Genomic DNA, 20,483 nt, shown 5'->3' on the forward strand with positions numbered 1-20,483 from the left:
AGAATATGAATTTGATCTGTTGCTGTATCCAAACAAGCCTGGTAAGAGCTTCTCAGAGATAAAAGAAGCTTTGCTAAGCTCAGTACTTTTGACATAGATGGCTCAAAAGAGGACAACATTGGAGATACACAAGACATTCTGCAAATGCTGAAAATCTTGAGCAATGAAGTCCAAGCGAAGGGTCTTAGCCCAAAATATTGTCAGTTCATTTCCCCCCCTAGATGCTGTCTGACCAGCTGAGTTCCAACAGCATTTCTGGTGTGTTGCTCAGCATTGGGAATGCTGTCAGAGGACAACTATGCATACATCACTGAGGTGTTCGAGCCATCGGCAATACCACTGAAAATCCTGAGATCAAACTGGAAGACAATGAGGGAATCCAGCTCTGATCTTCCATGTTACTTTCCAAAGGGCCAGAATCCCAAGTACTCCAACACAGCTCTACTTTAATACATGCAGCCCCAACCATGGTGCAGCATCTGAATACTGACAGCTCCGCTTTTTTTCAGCATAAGCAGAAGCCGCCTGGTGTCAAAGTTCGACAGTGGATGACTAAGTCTGAAGCCACCATAACCTTAGGCACCAGTACTGAAAGGGTATAGCAATCTGCCCTCCAACAGGTTATCGGGATCGCCAGTGAAGGTGGGATAAGATTCAAAGGGGGACAATGGGGAAGAGGTAAATGTTGCAGTAGTTGTTTTTGAGATCATTCAGATTCAGATTTATTAATTTTTCACATCCACTTTGAAACATACAGTGAAATACATCATTTGCGTCAAAACACCCAAACGTGTGATGGGGGCAGCCTGCCAGTGTCACCACACATTCTGGCATCCCTCCGGTGTCCTTCCTGTTCCTTATCATCCAGATAGTCCGGAATGCCGCCAACCTTGGTGACTGGATGCCATCCAAAGCTGGGCTGGTCCGTGCAAATTTAGCTTTTCCTCAGATTGCTGTTGGTGGACGTATTGCTGTGGAAATGTTGTGACAGTAAAGGTCCTTCAACTGAGCCACTCTGTCACTGTCAAACCAGTCCAATGAAATCCAGCTACCCAGTCCTGCCTTTGAAACCTGGGTGCATACCTTTCAATCATAAGTTGTCACATTTCCAGTCTCCTTTCCCTGGCTCAATGACCATATCACCTATAACCTCTCCACCAGCTCCAGAGCAACACAGGTAATATTACAGACACAATTTTGGAAACGAGCATTCAAGAGCATGCATTACCATCACTGACACCTCTGTCCACATTCTAATAACTACTTACAAGCTTATTTTGGTTGCTTCTGTTTTTATGATAATTTTCTCTTATGATAGCAACAAATATCAATAAGGAGATAATATAGTTTGAAATTCTGAGTGCAATCGATATAAGGAATGTTCTTTTCTAAATATCTTCTTTAGCCGTGCATTGTCTGTGACAGAGTTTGTACCTCAATCTCTCAATAAAGGTTGTTGCGTCTTTGAAAAGGAGCTGGTGATCTCCTTCATATAGCTCTCTTAGTTTACATAGGGAGAAGAAGGGGATTCGGCAATTTAAATGAAAAACCTTTTTTTGTATCAAACTCATTAAATAAATTATTATGGATATTCAAACTGGTCCATTCATGACCCATTAAGACTGCAGTTGTGCCTAGAGGAACATAAATTGGTATCATAGCAACAATTGGCAATTATGCAATGCAGTCAACACACAGTAATTTCCCAAGGCAGTTATAAACAAATAAAATTTAAAATGTACAAATTTAGGTCAGTAAGGCTTACAGACCAAAGAGTCCAAAGTTTCTTTTCCTTTGAAACAAAATTAATAGTTTCTAATAAACGTTGGTTATACCAAGCTATTAAGTTATTCAAAATTTACGCAAGTTGTTACTTCTGTATAAAATGCCACCACAGTATCTGATGAAGAGCAAATAACAAGCAATTATCCAAAAATTGTTGGCTGAAGTTAGAGCACAAGAGGTAGCTTTGAGAAACTGGTTTCACAGTAGGTAAGTGTCGGATGCTGCATATTATGTTACAGTTAAACTCACCATAGATATGTGGAGCTTATAATCAACATAGCAAATGTTAACAACTTCTGATAAACTATCCAGCACTGGAAATTAAACATTATAACATGGAGTCTCATTTCTTAAATTGTAGGTTACTTAGAATACGTATATTTAATGACCACTACACTCACTCTACACTCTGACTCTTATATTTTTGGTGGCATGTTACTGGTGTCGTCCACGGTGTAGAGTGATACAAAGTATTAATTTACAGTAGTTCCTCTGCCATTTCCCAGTTCCCTGTTACTACTTCTCCAGTATTATCTGCAAGCGGTACAGTGATCACTCCTGCCTCTCTCTTACCCTTTATGTATCTAAAATTAAATTGTAAACTTCTTTCATATCATTGACCAGTTTAACCTCATATTTTATCATTTCCTCCCTTATAGAATTGTTGTAGTTGCCCTCTGTTGGGTTCAAAGGCTTCCTAATCCTCTGGCTTCCCACTAACCTTTGCCATATTGTATGCATGGAAATTTTACATGAGAAAAAAAAGCTATAAAACTACCATTTTACAAACTTAGAACATCGTACAGTTCAGGAACTGGAAGTTCAGGCCACAACGTTGCACAGAACTGATTAAACTAATAATTTAATGCCTAAATAAACTACTTCTTCTGCTTGTACAATATCCATATCCCTCTATTCAATACATATTCATGTGCTTGTATAAGAACTTCTTCAATACCTCTATTGTATTTGCCTCCACCTCTGGCAGTGCGTTCCAGCCATTTACCACGCTCTTTGTGAAATACTTACTCTTCACATCCCTTTTGAACATACGACCTCTCACCTGAACTGCATGTCCTCTAGTATTTGACACTGTGAATACTATATTAGCTGTGTACTCTGTGCTTCTCATTATCTTATAAACTTCTATCAAATCTCACCTCAGCTTCTGCCATTCCAGAGAAAACGATTTCCATTTTACCCAACCAATTCTTCTAGCCCATGGTCTCTTACCCAGAAACATCCTGATAAGCCTCTTCTTCCTATAATGAGGAAACCAGACTGAATGCAATACACCAGATGCAGGTTTATAAAGCTGCTACATAATTTCCTGACTCTTGAACTCAGTGCCTTGACTAAACCTGTCAAATGCTTTCTTTACCACCCTAACACCCCGAGCAAACACTTTCAGACAGCTATGGACTTGGACTCCCAGATCCTTCTGCACGTCAACACTGTTAAGTACTCTGGCATTAACTGTCTCTGCATTTAATCTCCTATTGAACCTCTTTGGGCTTTAGTTGTCATCTCCTTTATTCCACTAATGGGAAGGCCACAATAGATTTCATTCTCAAGCCTCTGGTTAAAAATATAGAATCTGATCCAATGGGTATCATCCGTAGTACAACACATTTAAACGACATCTGTGAATTTCAGGCAGAAATCTTACAACCTCCTCCAATGACCAATTGAAGAATCTGGAACGAAGCAAAATATTCTCTAGTTAATTTAAACTACCAACTCAGCTAGTCAAAAACATATTTTTTTCCAGTCCCACTCATTGCTGTAAGAGTGCTGACGCACAGTTGCAAGATATTGGCCTTGGCTCCATGATAGAGCCATCTGCTGCACTCACGCAAGGCACACATTTCCACCCAAACACCCAGCCACTCTGTACAACTATGCAGTTAGCTGGGTCGGGTAACAGGGATGTTTCAGACAGCAGCCACACCCTTTGGACCCAAAAGCTCAGCATCTGAAAAGTCCTTTATGAAAAGTCTGCAGCCTACCACTTTGCTAACTCCTGCTCACTGGCAATGCATCATGTTGAAGTGTTAGGAAGGAAATAGAATGTAGGCAGTAATTTTTGCATTTACTTTTCTCACTGTTGGATGCAAATGGAATCGAGCTATTCAATATATCTGGTTTAATTGGCAATCAAAGTTTTAATGAATTGAGGGAAAGTTTATAAGGTTCAGTGGAAAAATAGCTTCAAAGATGGTGTTTAGAATTGTGATGAAATTGGTTATTGGTGTATCTAGGTAGAAGGGATGTTTAATTTGAGGTTTAGCGGAAAATGGTTTTGCAGACCAATCTCCTTTCTGCAGTTTAGCCTCATCATGTTGATCCTCCTTGCTTTCTGTCACTACTACAATTCACAATGCCCTAAAGGTGGTAAAGACTAGTTCTTTGTAACATTATAATGTTTTTAAATTTAATGAGATACAGTATGGATAGGTCCTTCCAAACCTTTGAGCCACGCCACCTAGCAATCTCCCGATTTAATCCTAGCCTAATCATGGGCTAATTTATAATGACCAATTAACCTAGCAACCGATAGATCTTTGGACTGTGGGAGGAAACCAGAGCACCCAGAGGAAACCGAGAAGAAGGTATAAACTCCTTACAGGCAGTGGCAGGAAATGAACCTGGGTCACCTGCACTGTAAAACATTGTGTGAACAGCAGATTATTAAAAATTTGAACGCCAGATGTGAATTACTTCCCCACAATGTAATTATTGTAAGTTTTGCTTATTAATCTAATCATTATGTGTTGCTCAAGTACGAATTTCAAAGTAAACTTATATTATCAGAATACATACATGTCACCACATACAAACCTGGGATTCTTTTTCTGTGGGCATACTTAGCAATTCCATAGAATAGTGACTGTAAGCTGCAAACATCAGGAACTGTAATCTGTAAGTAAACTGTTCAAATGCAGATATAAATAAACAGCAATAAATAATAAGCATGAATTAACAATATAACATCCATCAATATAACAATATAACAGAGTCCTTAAATGAGTGTAGCTACTATCCTCTTTTGTTCAACAGCCTGATGGTTGAGGGGTATTAGCTGTTCTTGTACCTGGTGGTGCAAGTCCTGAGGCATTGTACTTTCTAGCTGATAGCAGCAGCGAGAAAAGAGGATGGCCTGGGTGGTGAGGATCTTTCATGATGGATGCTGCTTTTCCACGGCAACATTTCATGTAGACATGCTCAGTGGTTGGGAGGGTTTTACCCGTGATGTACTGGGCCAGATCCACTACCTTTTGTAGGATTTTCCACTCAAAGGCATTAGTGTTCCCATACCAGGCTGTAATGCAGCCAGTCAGCACACTTTCCACCACTTATCTATAGAAGTTAGCCAAGGTTTTTGATGACATACCCAACCTCTACACACTCCTGTGCTTTCTTAATAGTAATATTTATATGATGGGTCCAGGACAGGTCCTCTGAGATGGTGGCACCCAGGAATTTAAAGTTACTGACACTCTGCACCTCTGATCCTCCGATGATTACTGGCTCATGGACCTATGGTTTCCCTCTCCTGAAGTCTACAATCAATTGCTTAGTCTTACTGTGATTGAGTGGGAGGGTTGCTATTATGCCACTCAGCCAAGTTTTCAATCTCCCTCCTGTATGCTCATTCCATCTTCCCCCTCTGATACGGCCCACAAGAGTGGTGTCATCAGCAAACTTGTATTTGGTGTTGGAGCTGTACTTAGCTACACTGTCATAGGTGTAAAGCAAGTCGAGCATGAGGCTGTACATATCCCTGTGGTGCTCTTGTGCTGGTGGAGATTGTGAAGGAGATGTTTTTGCTACTTTGAATTGACTGGGGTCTACAAGTGAGGAAGTTCAGGATCCAAATGCACAAGGGATTATTGAGGCCCAGGTCTTGGAGTTTACTGATTAGTTTTGAGGCTTTGATGATATTTAATATCAAGTATAATCAATGAAAAGCATCCTGATGTATGCATCTTTGCTGTCCAGGTGTTCCAGGGCTGTGTGAAGAGCCAACAAGATAGCATCTGCTATAGACCTGTTCCTTCGGTAGGGGAACTGGAGCAGATCGAAGTCACCATTCAGACAGGAGCTGATCTGTTTCAACACCAGCCACTCAAAACACTTCATCGCTGTGGATGTAAGTGCCACTGGGCTGTAGTAATTTAGACAGGTTACCACAGCCTTCTTGGGCACCTGTAAGATTGAAGACTGCTTGAAACAGGTGGGTACCACACACTGGCAGAGAAAAGGGTTGAAGATATCTATGAACACACCAGCCAGTTGATCAGCACAGGTATTCAGTACTTGGCCAGGTACTCCGTTTTGCCATTTGCCTTTCTGGTGGTGGGATAGTTATCATCGTAGGGCAGCTCTGCTTTGAATCTAATGAAATTCAGAAGCCTCACTGAGTACAGATACCGCGCATTGTACAATGTTAATGTTGCAAATTGTAGGCCGAGAAGAAAGGTAGAAAGTGGCTTTAAGAAGGGCCCAGCACTAGATACTCTGTTCACTATTTTCCAGTTAATCTTGAAACCAATCATGACACGTAGAAGGAGAAACACTTCCACGAAAATAAGCTTATGCTTTTTGTCTGTTGTTTTAAAGTCAGAAGCACCTATGTAGTGGCTAACAAATTGCTTTCAGCCATTAATTTTCAAGGCCAGAGGACTCTCAGGAGCTTCCAGTCAGAGAACTTCTATCATAATACAATGTTTACATTGGCAATGCGATTGAATTTTCCTTCCAAGTTCCCTGTGCATCTGAAGCAGTAACCCATGGAGCCAGCAGGACATGAGCAGTGCTTTTTTATGCAGGGCAAGGTCCCACTTCTTTAACTTATATCTGTACACACTTCATCTGTGGATGTCACAAATGGAGTATGCAGAAGAAAGCCATTTCATTTCATGAAAAGCCTGCTTTATATAGGTCTTGGCTGAGCAGGTTTAATCTCATGGTGTCTTGTGCGTGGAACCAGCTTTGGACAGGTCCCATCTAACTTAACCTCCACTTCACTTCTGAACTTCATCAATGCATGCTAGTCTTCTCATGCTTTTCTATAATTAGATTAGATTAGATTCAACTTTATTGTCATTGTGCCAAGTACAGATACAAAGCCAATGAAATGCAGTTAGCATCTAACTAGAAATGCAAAGAATAGTGTTATTTACAAAACAACTGCAAATAAAAGGTAAGTGCTACAGCACACAAATATAGAAGTACTGAGACAGTGCAATACTGCTTAGCGCTGTGATGTGAGGTTCAGCAGGGTCACAGACTCAGGGAAGAAGCTCTTCCTGTGCCTGCTGGTGCGGGAGCGGAGGCTCCTGTAGCGCCTACCGGATGGGAGGAGAGTAAAAAGTCCATGGTTAGGGTGAGATGCATCCTTGATAATGCTTTTCACCGTGCCCAGGCAGCGTTTGTGGTAGATATTCTCAATGGTGGGCAATTGGGTGCCGATAATCCGCTGGGCAGTTTTCACCACACTCTGGAGTGTTTTGCGGTCCGATACGGGACAATTGCTATACCAGACTGAGATGCAGTTGGTGAGTATGCTCTCAATGGTACAGCGATAAAAGTCCATCAGTATCCTGGGACAGAGGTGAGCTTTCTTCATGCTCTGCAGGAAATAAAGGCGCTGTTGCGTCTTTTTGATCAGGATGGAGGAGTTCAGGGACCAGGTGAGATCTTCAGAAATGTGGACACCAAGGAATTTGAAGCTTGATGCACGCTCCACTACAGCTCCATTGATGTAGGTGGGGACGTGAGTGTGGCTCCTAGCATGCCTGAAGTCCACAATGATCTCCTTGGTCTTCTGGGTGTTAAGGGCCAGGTTGTTGTCGGCACACCATGCGGCCAGGTGCTGGACCTTGTTCCTGTAGGCCATCTTGTCATCCCCTCTGATCAGACCAACCACCGTGGTGTTGTCTGTGAACTTGATTATGGAGTTAGAACCCTGTACAGGAACACAGTCATAGGTGAAAAGGGAGTACAGAAGAGAGCTCAGCACACAGCCTTGAGGCACGCCAGTGTTCAGGGTGAGAGTGGAGGAGGAGAAGTTGTCTAACTTAACTGACTGGGGTCTGTTTGATCAAAAAGTGCATGGTCCAATTGCAGAGGGATGAGCTGATACCAAGCTGGCGAAGTTTGGCAATCAGCTTGGAGGGGATCACTGTATTGAATGCCGAACAAAGTCAATGAACAGCATTCTGACGGAAGAGTTGGGTCTGTCCATGTGGGTCAGGGTAGAGTTAAGTGCCGTGGAGATGGCGTCCTCTGTTGACCTGTTGGTGTGATACGCAAATTGATGGGGGTCCAGGGTAGTGGGCAGACAGGATTTCAGATATAATTAGCAACTCTTCCCCAATGGTCGGCCAGCTGGTGGCGTAGTGACATCAGCGCCGGACTTCGGAGCAAAGGCTCCCGGGTTTGAATCCAGCTAGCTCCCTTGTACACTTTCCAGCTGTGCTGGGTTGAGCATCAAGCTAACACTCAGCCCCGTAAAAATAAGAAAGCCTGCTAAAAAAACACCGTCATGACGGCGTCCCGATGACTCCACTCAGAGTTAAGGGCTTTCTTCTTCTTCTTCTTCTTCTTCTTCTCCTTCTTCTTCTTCTTCCTCTTCTTCTTCCTCTCCAGTGACACAATTACTTCTGTGATTATTCCTTTGTAGCCTGCTGTAATATCTCCTCCAACTCTTATTGAGTTCTGAGCTTTGAAGTTGCTTTCTGATCTGACTCAATCCTTTGCTCATATCCTGATCCTATGTACAACAGATCTTGTAAAGCTGAGTCCTTGAAAATTGGTGTTTGGCCTGCATGCACCTTTAATTTAATGCACTCAGACAACAAAATTTGTCTAAGCTCAAATGCTTTGATAAACATTCAAACATGAAGATGTTACTTATCTTGTGCAACTTAAACTTATTTACTCCAAATTGCACAAGTTGTTTTGTTTCACTTTAAACTATTTGGCTATTAGTTTCACATTCTACCCCTATCCTTTACTACCATTTATTTTCCATTCAGCAGGTGTTATTCACACAATTATTACACTCATTAAGAACTAATTTTAAGGTGAGAGGGAAAAAATTTAATACGAACCTTTCTACACAGAGGTGGCATAATGTGGAATGACCTGCCAGAAAATGTGACTGAGGCAGGTATGATAACAACTTTTTAAAAACTTTTGATAGGTACATGGATTGTAAAGGCTTAGGTCTCATTTCCCATATTTTGCCAAAAATGGCAAATGGGACCAACTTAGATGGGCATCTTAGTCAGTATGGACCAGTTTGACCGAAGTTCCTACTTCTGTCCTTTAGAGTCTATCTAATTTATAAATTTAAAAAGCATGTTTCCATTCCTCATTTTCAAAGTTCAAAGTGCATTTATTATTAAGGTCTGTATACTACATAAAACTTTGAAATTTGTCTCCTTTCAGGCAGCCACAAAACAAAGACACCCAAAAGAACCCATTGAAAAAGAAGGCCATCAAACACCCAATGTGCAGAAAAAAAAACAAATTGTGCAAACAATAAAAGTAAGCAAATAACATCCAGAACTGGAACTCATGAATGTGAGTCCAAAGCCACGAAGCCAGTCACAGCCGATCCAGGAGCCCATGAGTTTCAGGCCCACAGCCTCAGTTCAATGCAGCGAAGGGTAAACTTCATGAGCAGTGAGATGAATGCCCTTTGCTCTGTCCTTGACACTCTGGCCTTTTTGATTTGGCTTGGTTGTTAAATCAGCCAAACATGGATCGTTCCTCACTCTTAGATCCAGAACTTGCCACTTCGATACACTCTTGGGCCCAAGACATGCTGCCTTAATTTGGCCCTTACGTAACTTTTCCAATCTGGCCTAGTGCTTAAATTGATGAAAACTCAGCTTGTTCCTCACTCTCGGGGCTGGGCCCGGCACCTCAACTCTGTCTCACCTTGATTTAGCTGCTTTGAATTGGCTCCAGGTCTGCTCCAGCAATGGCCAAACATTAGCTCATTCTCCAGTCTCAGGCCTGGGCGCCGCCACCTTGATTTGGCCCATACACACCATGCCGCAATCATCCTGCACCTTCAAGACATCAGTTCACACCTCAAAAATGTGAGATCATACAGGCAGTTCAGAAGCTAAACATTGAAAGGGAAGTTACAGGCTAATATTTGAAGTGATCCATTGCCAGAAAAAAAGTGTGATTAATAAAGCGGAGAGTAGTTTTGTTTGCTGCTAAGTAAATCATTGCTGTTTTTCACCAATGTCATCTTAAATCAGAAGTTAAGATTTTCTGAAGGGGCTTAAGATCCTGGTGCATTCTCAACCTCCTTTCCCATCATGCCTGGTCCATTTTATTATGATCCTTTTCAATAATAACATAGTAATATATTTAGACAGTATCAGAACACGATATCATTCTTAAATTTGCTGTTCAATAAAATCAATGTTGAAATTTATCCCACCATAGAATCAAACTTGCGTTACTTTGTCTCCAGCATTCTTGCATTTGTGAAGAACATTGCAGAGTGCAGTAATGTTCCAACACCTCTGCACATTATCTGAACTCCACATTAAGTACTGAGAGTCTTGGATTGTCAGAAATTGCTTTCAGATAAGACATTCAATTAAGATTGTTTTTACTGTTTTTACATTAAAAGTCCCTTGGGCTAACTTGCCGAGAAGTAGAAAAGTGATATTGTAAACAGCAATTAACCTACACCTGCTTTACATGGTAAAGGACAGACAGAAATCTTATACTGCTACCACGTTAAAATGATTTAAGGAGCAGCAAGAATTATCTCCACAGATAATTGCCTTAGTTCATAACCATTGGGCCTGATTTCGAGATATTGTCCTGACATCCCCCTCATGACAATACTGCAGTTATCACTTCAGTGTCATACAGTTGGAAATGCACTTCTCAGATGTGACAGAAGCAGACACTGAAAATCTGAAACAAAAGCAAAATGCTGATGACACACAGCTTGTTTTGTAATAGTAGTTTGTGACATTTTTTATGAGCATCTGTCTGGACAAGGAGCATCTCTTAACCTGTTACTCCTCACAGAAATGAATGCAAGAGCACTGCTCTTTGAACACTCTTAGTGAAAGAGTTTTCTGCTAAGTAAACTTGTTCTGCTCTTTTTCCAGCTCAGAATTATTAGGGATCCTCACCTTATTCCTCCAATCTTATTCATACACTGAAGAATATTTCTAAAAACCCATATCTGATATGAACATGTTTAGACTCCCATCCCATGAAAGCATTCAAAGATTCGCCACTTTTCATGTTATAGAAAACAATATCTATTTTCTACTTCAACTGCAAAATAATTTAGTGCCCAAATTATTTAAAGGTTCCATTTCTGAAAAATATCCGTAGGGTGTTCTTTCCATTATTCTAAGAATGAATTCTTTGTGGTTCCTGTAAATATCAAGAACGTTTCCAACTGCCTGCACCACTCATCAGGAAATGTAGAGGAGGCTTGACCAAAAAGCATAGCAGTAGAGATGATTTCGTGATGAATGGTAACTTTAATAATAGACTGAAAAATTACAAGCTATGAGGGGCTGTAAAACAAGAGCAAATAGATACGAAACATCACAGACAACGAAGTAACTGAAGGCTACCAGCAATCAATTAAGGCTGGCTTGTTCAATAGGTGAACAAGGACTGTAGATGAGAGCTGGGTTTAAATAGGCTGCAGGTGATGAGTTGGAAATGAGAGGCAAGTGACTTCTGTTAGCTGGGTGGAGACTGGGAGGTGCCCAACTGTGCAGCCTGACAGGACTCCCCCTACAGGTAGCACCTGATGATCCGGATGGGACTGTTTGAACTCCTTCATGAGCAATAGGTCTAAGACCTCTCCTCCAGGCCATTCTCTTCCCAGTTGACCAGTTATTGCACACTTCATCCACAATGACATTAATCCATCAAGCAACGAGCAGTGTATTCTGGACCACCTTCCATCATACTAGGTTCCAGAGAAGCAGACTCAGGGGAGTTGGGTGGTCCATGGACAATGGGCTTGACAGGACATGTGGAAGGGAGGTGTGATCCTGAGGAAAGTTGACAGCTGGACTCAGTACGTGACTACATTTATGTGATAGGTGATCTTGAAGAGACCAATCAACTGGGGTGAGAGCTTACAAGAGTCAATGCGCAGGAGTAGATTTCTGCTGAACAGCCTGACATAGTCGCCAGGCTGGAGTAGTCTGCCTGGAAGCCACTGACAGTTGGCTGCTCTGTAGCCATGAAGTACTTCAAAGGGAGAGCAGGTGTGTAGATTGTGGAACAATTCGGACCAGCGCAGATACTTCCTTGTGGATGGATTAGAGGTGGTGAAATATCACAGAAACTTTTCCACCTGCTGGTTGGATCTTTCTGACTGACCATTGGTCTGCAGATGATAGCCAGAGGACAAGCTCACTGAAGTGTGGAGGAGGAGTAGAAGGCTCACCAGAAGTATCAGGCTAAATGTAGGCCCCAGTCTGACACAATGTCCTAAGAGAAACCATGGCGGCGAACTACATGTTGGAGAATAAGGTCAGCTATCTCAGTAGCTGACAGAAGTTTGAAGAGGGCAATGAAGTGGGCCGCTTTGAAGAATCGGTCCACCAGTGTCATGATCACCATCATCCTATCATAAGGTGGCAAAGTCACGATGAAATCCAGGCAATGTGGGATCATGGGTATCAAGGACACACTAGAGGCCACAGAAGCCCAAAGGGCCGTTGGCTGGAGGAATTGGACTGGGCACATTAAGGGGAGTTAGTGACTAACTGACATAGATCTGTGATCATGTTGGGCGGTCAGAACCGGTTTTGCAGAAAATGCAGATTCCATTGTGTGCCTGGAGGGCTGGAGTGGCGTGAGGAGTTGGCCCCCTGAAGTGCCTTAGAGCGCGTGAGTGCTGGCACATATGTGCGGTTGTCAGGTGTGTGAGCTGGAGCAGGCTCGTGCTGTAGGTCCTGGCGATTCAGGTTGTCAAGATCCCAGACGATCAGGGCTAGGATCTGGGAGGATGGAATGGAGGGCTGAGGGTCGATCTCTGTTTCAGCTGGATCGAACATTCATGACAGGGTGTCTGCCATAGTGTTCTTGGAGCCAAGTCAGTAGGTTACGGTGAAGTTAAACTACTTGAAGAAGAGGGCCCAGTGCACCTGATGTGGGTTGAATTGGTGGGTCTGTTGTATGGATATGATGTTGTGGTGGTCAGTCCAGATCAGGAAGTGATTGGTATTTCCCATCAGACAACGTCTCCATTCATCCAAGGCCCATTTAATGTTGAGTATCTCCCTGTCTCCTACTCCATAACGGCACTGTGTAGAGTTGAACTTGCGTGAGAAGGCACCACAAGGGTGTGTCTTCCCATCTGGTCCTCACTGGGAGAGGATGGTCCTGGTGCCCTCGTCAGATGCATCCAACCCACAAGAGGTCCGGAGAGGTTCAGGTTGTGGAGAATGGGAGCAGTGATGGAGAGTGGTCCATGGCAGTAGATCAGTTTACCCTTGAGATAGGTGATTTTGTGAAGGTTGTGAGAGGAGCAGCAATTTGACTACAGTTTCTGATGAAATGGCAGTAGAAGTTGGAGAAGCCCAAGAAGTACTGTAGCTGTTTGAGGAAGTTCATTCTGGGCCATTCAACGATGGTGTGCATTTTCCCTGGGTCCATAATTACTCCTCAGGGTGGAAGGACATAACCCAGGAAGGAATTGACTGGAGTGTGGAACTGGCATTTCTCTAACTTGCAGTACACTTGGCTTTCAAGGAGACACAGAAGGACTGAATGGGCTTGAAGTGGTCTTGGGGAACCTTGGAGAACATGAGAATGTCATCAAGGTAGATAAAAAGATACCTGTATAGCATGTCTCATCGGATGTCATGATGAGAGGCTTGCATAAACAGCTGGACTGTTGGAAAGTTCGAACAGCATCTTCAAGTATTCACAGTGGCCAGTGGGTGTTACGAATACCATCTTCCGCTCATCCTCCGGCAGATGTGGAATCAAGATGTACACGCTCCATAGATCCAGTCTGGTGAAGATCTGGGCACTTTTTAGTGTTTCTAATGCCCAATCTATCATCGGAAGATGGTAGTAGTTCTTAATGGTGATTTTGTTGATGGAGAAACCCATCTTTCTTTTTGACAAAGAAGATTCCAGCACTGGCTGGGGACTGGGATGTTCGAATGAAGCCTTACTGTAGTACTTTGGTGGTTTAGTCATTAATGGCTGAGGTCTCAGTAGGGGATCAGGAGAATAGGTAACCTCAGGGAGGGGTGGTGTCAGGAGTAGGTCGAGTGGTCTGTGAGATGGCTGGCTTCCCTTTTACTAAAGGTAATGGCTAAGTTGTGGTACTCCTGTGGGAGATTGGTGAGGTCAGGGGTTTCCTCCATCTCCACGGATTTACGGGGTGAAGTCAACTGTGTATTCAGTTAGGTGATCCAGCAGGTTGGTCCCCAACTCAACAGTGAATCAAATGACCAGGTGAAATGAGAGCTGTGAGTGGAGATCCAAGGTCACCTAAGATGAGAGGCTTGTTGGGTGAGTCGATAAGGAGAGATTGGACGGACTTACAGTGCTCTCTGATGCTCATGTGTGGCTGTGTACTGACTATGACCATCCCAGACCCAAGAGATGCCCATCAATGGCCGTGATGCAGAAACGGTGAGAGATAGGTTCGGTAGAGAATCCAAGCTGCGCACATTGTACTCAGTTTGGAAAGTTGCCTGTGGCTCTGGAATCCACAGAGCCTCCTGTGCATGTAGAGCTATTGGGCTGTGGAGGAGGGCAGAGCGGGTGAGTCGGGCTATGATGTTATAATGAGGGGCTGGAGGGGGCAGAGAGCTTACGAGATAGATGGCCCCTTGTCTCTAACTGGTGGTACTATTTCTCGAATGCAGTAGGCATTTGATACATGAGTGATCGGCTACTTGCGGTAAGAGTACAAGTTGTTTCTCCACCGATGCTTACACTCTTGTGGGGTTATGGGTGTTCTGCCTGACTGTATCAGTTCTTGAGAAGATCCTACGGAGGTTCTGCAGTCTGAAATAGAACTGGAGTCATGGAGAGTGATTGAACAGGTTAGGACTTTATTCACTGGAGCATAAGAAATGAACGATGGACTTATAGAGGTGCATAAGATCATGAGGGGCATCGTCCAGGTAACTGTTTCTGAGGGTTAGATAACCAAGTACTAGACGACATAGGTTTAGTGTGAGTGGGCAGAGATTTAATGGGAACCTGTGAGGCACTATTTTTGCGCAGATGGTAGCCTTCATATGGAATGAGATGCCATAGGAAGAGGTGGAGGCAGCTCCATTGAAAATATTTAAAAGGCACTTGGACAAGTGTATAGATAGGACAGATTTAGTGGAACGTCAGTTAAATGTGAGCAAAATGCAACAAACTTAGAAGGGAATCTCAGTCGGCAGAGACTTGTTGGGCCAAAAAGTCTGTATCCAAGCTCTATGACTCAATGAGTCTAGACCGATTTTTGGTTCATTGCCATCAATGAGATTGAATAACCTGGAGGGAGAAAGACTAGTATTTGCTAATGTATATACTTGTTTGAATTATTTAATTAACAAATGTATTTAACTGAAATATATTTAAATGTATTTAATTATTTCAGTTAGGTTTAATCATTTAAAATATTTAATCACTTTAATATTTTAATTACATTTTAGTATGATTATTTTGAACTTTTATTGAATATTCTTCAATATTCATAACATTTCTGGATATGTCTTTTGACTGTTTTAACAGCCAGTATGATTATGGTATGGGTTGCATATTTGAGTTCAGCAGCACACACAAAATGCTGGAGAAACTCAGCAGGCCAGGCAGCATCTATGGAAAAAAAGCAGAATCAACGTTTTGGGCTGAAACCCTTCAGCAGGACTGAAGAAAAAAACCTGAGGAGTCGATTTAAAAAGTGGGGTGGGAGGGGAGAGAAAGACACCAGACAACAGGTGGAACTTGGAGGGGGAGGGATGAAGCAAACAGCTAGGAACTTGATTACTGAAAGAGACAGAAAGCCATGGAAGAAAGAAAAAAAGAAAAAGTGGGGGAGGAGCACCAAAGGGAGTTCACTGGTAGTTCAAAAGTCAAGAAAGTAAACTAAAAACATTACTAATAACACTAATAATTGGTGAAGTAAATTGTGGTAAAGTATCACCGCAAACAATGAAGAGGCAAGTGAATGTGAAGCAAATTTGAGGGAATTGTAGGCTAGACAAGGGAGATGCAGTGGATGTTATATATTTGGATTTTCAGGAGGCCTTTGACAAGGTGCCACACATGAGGCTACTTAACAAGATAAGAGCCCATGGAATTACAGGAAAGTTACATACGTGGATAGAGCGTTGGCTGATTGGCAGGAAACAGAGAGTGGGAATAAAGGGATCCTATTCTGGTTGGCTGCTGGTTACCAGTGGTGTTCCACAGGGATCAGTGTTGGGGCCGCTTCTTTTTACATTGTGCATCAACAATTTGGATTATGGAATAGATGGCTTTGTGGCTAAGTTTGCTGCTGATACGAAGATAGGTGGAGGGGCTGATAGTGCTGAGGAAACGGAGAGGCTGCAGAGAGACGTGGATGGATTGGAAGAATGGGCAGAGAAGTGGCAAATGAAGTACAATGTTGGAAACTGTATGGTTATGCACTTTGGCAGAAAAAATAAACGGGCAGACTATTATTTAAATGGGGAAAGAATTCAAAGTTCGGAGATGCAACAGGACTTGGGAGTCCTCGTACAGGATACCCTCAAAGTTATCCTCCAGGTTGAGTCAGTAGTGAAGAAGGCGAATGCAATGTTAGCATTCATTTCTAGAGGAATAGAGTATAGGAGCAGGGATGTGATGTTGAGGCTCTATAAGGTGCTGGTGAGACCTCACTTGGGGTACTGTGGGCAGTTTTAGTCTCCTTATTTAAGAAAGGATGTGCTGACGTTGGAGAGGGTACAGAGGAGATTCACTAGAATGATTCCGGGAATGAGAGGGTTAACATATGAGGAACCTTTGTCCGCTCTTGAACTGTATTCCTTGGAGTTTAGAAGAATGAGGGAACACCTCATAGAAACATTTCGAATGTTGAAAGGCATGGACAAAGTGGATGTGGCGAAGTTGTTTCCCATGATGGGGGAGTCTAGTACAAGAGGGCATGACTTAAGGATTGAAAGGTACCCATTCAGAACAGAAATGCGAAGACATTTTTTTAACCAGAGGGTGGTGAATCTATGGAATTTGTTGCCACGGGCAGCAGTGGAGGCCAAGTCATTAGGTGTATTTATGGCAGAGATTGATAGGTATCTGAGTAGCCAGGGCACCAAAGGCTATGGTGAGAAGGCGGGGGAGTGGGACTAAATGGGAGAATGGATCAGCTCATGATAAAATGGCGGAGCAGACTCGATGGGCTGAATGGCCGACTTCTGCTCCTTTGTCTTACAGTCTAATTGTGCTGGTACATTGTAGAATCGATGCAGATAGAGTGAGCTTGAAGAGGAGAAGCTGAGGCATTTGGAGAGAAGAAGCCGAGGCAGAGGAGTTTCGATGCCCGTACAGTTGGCTTGGGTGTGAGGTTGGATTGCTTTGGACAACGAGCCAATTTGGAGAAATTAAGAGCAGCTTCAGGCTAGGCAGCGAAATCAGGGCCTGCAGTGGTGCCCATGTCTTAGTGCGAGGTACGATACACTGGTTGGACAATTTAAACAATATACTGGAAAGGCAGGGCGTCAGGATTGGAGCTGAGAGTTGATTTCACTCGCTCTCCTACAATGTTCACTCTTCTCTCCATTGCACTGAGGCTATGAGGACTGCCCCCTCCTGCTGTGCTCTAATATGATGGACTGATACTGAGGCTTGGGCCTACTCCGGACTGCTCCGGGGGTCGGATCTAAAGACTTCACTTTGGTTTAGAATGTTCTTGCTCGCTTCTATTGCTTGCATGATTTGTGTTTCTTTTTCTCGTTCTCTACACATTGGGTGTTGGCTTTAATTTTTTAAAATTGGTTTCTTCTGCTTTCTTGCTTTGTAGCTGGCTGCCAATATGTAAACAAATCTTAAGGTTGTATAGTTTATACATTCTTTGATAATGAATGTAAAAATAGAGGACCAGTGCCCCACAAGACTGTGTACTCAGCCCCCTGCTGTACTTACTGTACACTCATGATTGTGCAGCCAAGTTTCCATCAAACTCAATATATAAGTTTTCTGATGACACAACAATTGTAGGCCATATCTCGGGTTATGATGAGTTTGAGTACAGAGAGGAAGTTAAGAACCTGGTGGCATGGTGCGAAGACAATAACCTATCCCTCAATGTCAGCAAGACGAAGGAATTGGTTGTTGACTTCAGAAGGAGTAGCGGACCGCACGACCCAATTTACATCGGTGGTGCGCAAGTGGAACAGGTCAAAAGCTTTAAGTTCCTCGGGGTCAATATCACAAATGACCTGACTTGGTCCAACCAGGCAGAGTTCACTGCCAAGAAGGCCCATCAGCGCTTTACTTCCTGAGAAACCTAAAGAAATTTGGACTGTCCCCTAAAACCCTCACTAATTTTTATAGATGCACCGCAGAAAGCATTCTTCTAGGGTGCATCACAACCTGGTATGAAAGTTGTCCTGTCCAAGACTGGAAGAAGCTGCAGAAGATCGTGAACATGGTGCAGCACATCACACAAACCACTCTTCTGTCCTTGGGCTCACTTTACACCGCACGCTGTTGGAGCAGTGCTGCCAGGATAATCAAGGGCACGACCCACCAAGCCAACACACTTTTCGTCCCTCTTCCCTCTGGGAGAAGGCTCAGGAGCTTGAAGACTCATATGACCAGATTTGGGAACAGCTTCCTTCCAACTGTGATAAGACTGCTGAATGGATCCTGACCCGGACCTGGGCCGTACCCTCCAAATATCCAGACCTGCTTCTCTTTGTTTTTGCACTACCTTACTTTCCATTCTTCTGTTTTATATTTATGATTTATAATTTAAATTTTTAATATTTACTATCAATTTGTAATCCAGGGATTGGGAAACGCAGAATCAAGTATCGCTGTGATGATTGTGCGTTCTAGTATCAATTGTTTGGTGACAATAAAGTATAAAGTATAAAGTACTTTGAATCTTTACTTTACTTGTTTCAGGTCTTAATTAATCAATTAGACCATAAGATATAGGAGCAGAATTAGGCCCATCAAGTCTGTTTTGCCATTCATTCATGGTTGATCCTTTGTTCCACTCCTCAGCCCCACTGCCCGGCCTTCTCCCTGTAACCTTTGAAGCCATGGCCAATCAAGAACATATCAGTCTCCACCTTAAATACACCCAACTACCTGGCCTCCACAGCTGCCTGTGGCAACAAATTCCAAAAACACACCAGCATCTGGTTAAAAAAAAAATCCACATCTCTGTTTTAACTGGACACCCCTCTATCCTGAGGCTGTGCTCTCTTGTCCTAGAATCCTCCACCTTGGGAAACATCCTTACCACATCTCCTCTGCCAAGGCCTTTCAACATTCGAAATGTTTCTATGAGAGCACCCCCCCCCCCCATCCTTCTAAGTCCCAGCGAGTAAAATCCAAATTCTTATATTCAGGTATTAGGATTGCAAAGTAGAAATTTCCAGGTAATTTTTCCAATATAGGTGTTCAATCATCAATAAATCTGCAAAATGAAATTGCCCTAGCAACAATGCCCACATGACTCTAATGATCATACACCATATAACAGCTTTACTATTATTTAAGGTATATAATCCAGAGTTCCTACAGAGTGTTGAATAACTTAAAATCTGGCCATAAATCCCCAAGGACTATCTTGTAAAGGAGACTACTATGTGGTTCCTTGTCAACAGCTTTATAATTAAAATTATGTTGATGAATTAATTGAATCATAGCAAATATATATCCAAAGGGATAAAGATTTTTATGGTGTAATACACAATTGACATGTTGAATTTCTGAACTATTGCAATAAACTGAAAGTTTGTGGAACTATTATATTCATTGACAAGCAAGCATGCCACATACCTCTGCTGTCAACAGGCGGACCATTAGAATGTTAATTCTTTTTCTATTTGAAACCCATATCACGACATTCTGACAATCTCTTCTCCATCAAGTTGTTATACCGTGCATCTCTCCTAATACTTCCTAGTGATTTATCTTCAGGTATTGTCAAGAGAATAGATGTGCATTCCTTCTCTTCAGCCTTCAAGTGAAGTATGAGCATCATCTGAGCAGCTTTCCAGTTCTAGGAACAATGAGAAACTGTGACATACATGAGCAAGGAGCTTGCAAAATTCAGTCTTCAATATACTGACTGACATCAAGGATGGCAGCTTGATATATATTTAAACCCTTTCCTATCTAGGACTAAATTAGCATCTTTTTTGAAATCAACAATTTTTAAGATGAGGTTAATTGATTTTTATTTTATTTGACCTGCTTTTTATATTAAGAGATGTGCAAGCATCCTCTTGCAGGCCACCAATTTGGAAAGCTTTGCCTTTTAACTCCATCATGATAATGCTTCCATCTATTAAGGTTATCAAAATAATTTGGTTCCAACTATCGAAAAACAGACTTCCTTAAATCTAGTGTCAACACCCATTGTCATTATTTTCATTAAAAAATGTTGGAAATATTTAACATGTCTGGCAGATCTGTGCAGAGAGAAACAAACCCTA

Source organism: Mobula hypostoma, chromosome 4 (genome assembly GCF_963921235.1).
Source record: "Mobula hypostoma chromosome 4, sMobHyp1.1, whole genome shotgun sequence".
Lineage (NCBI taxonomy): Eukaryota > Metazoa > Chordata > Chondrichthyes > Myliobatiformes > Myliobatidae > Mobula > Mobula hypostoma.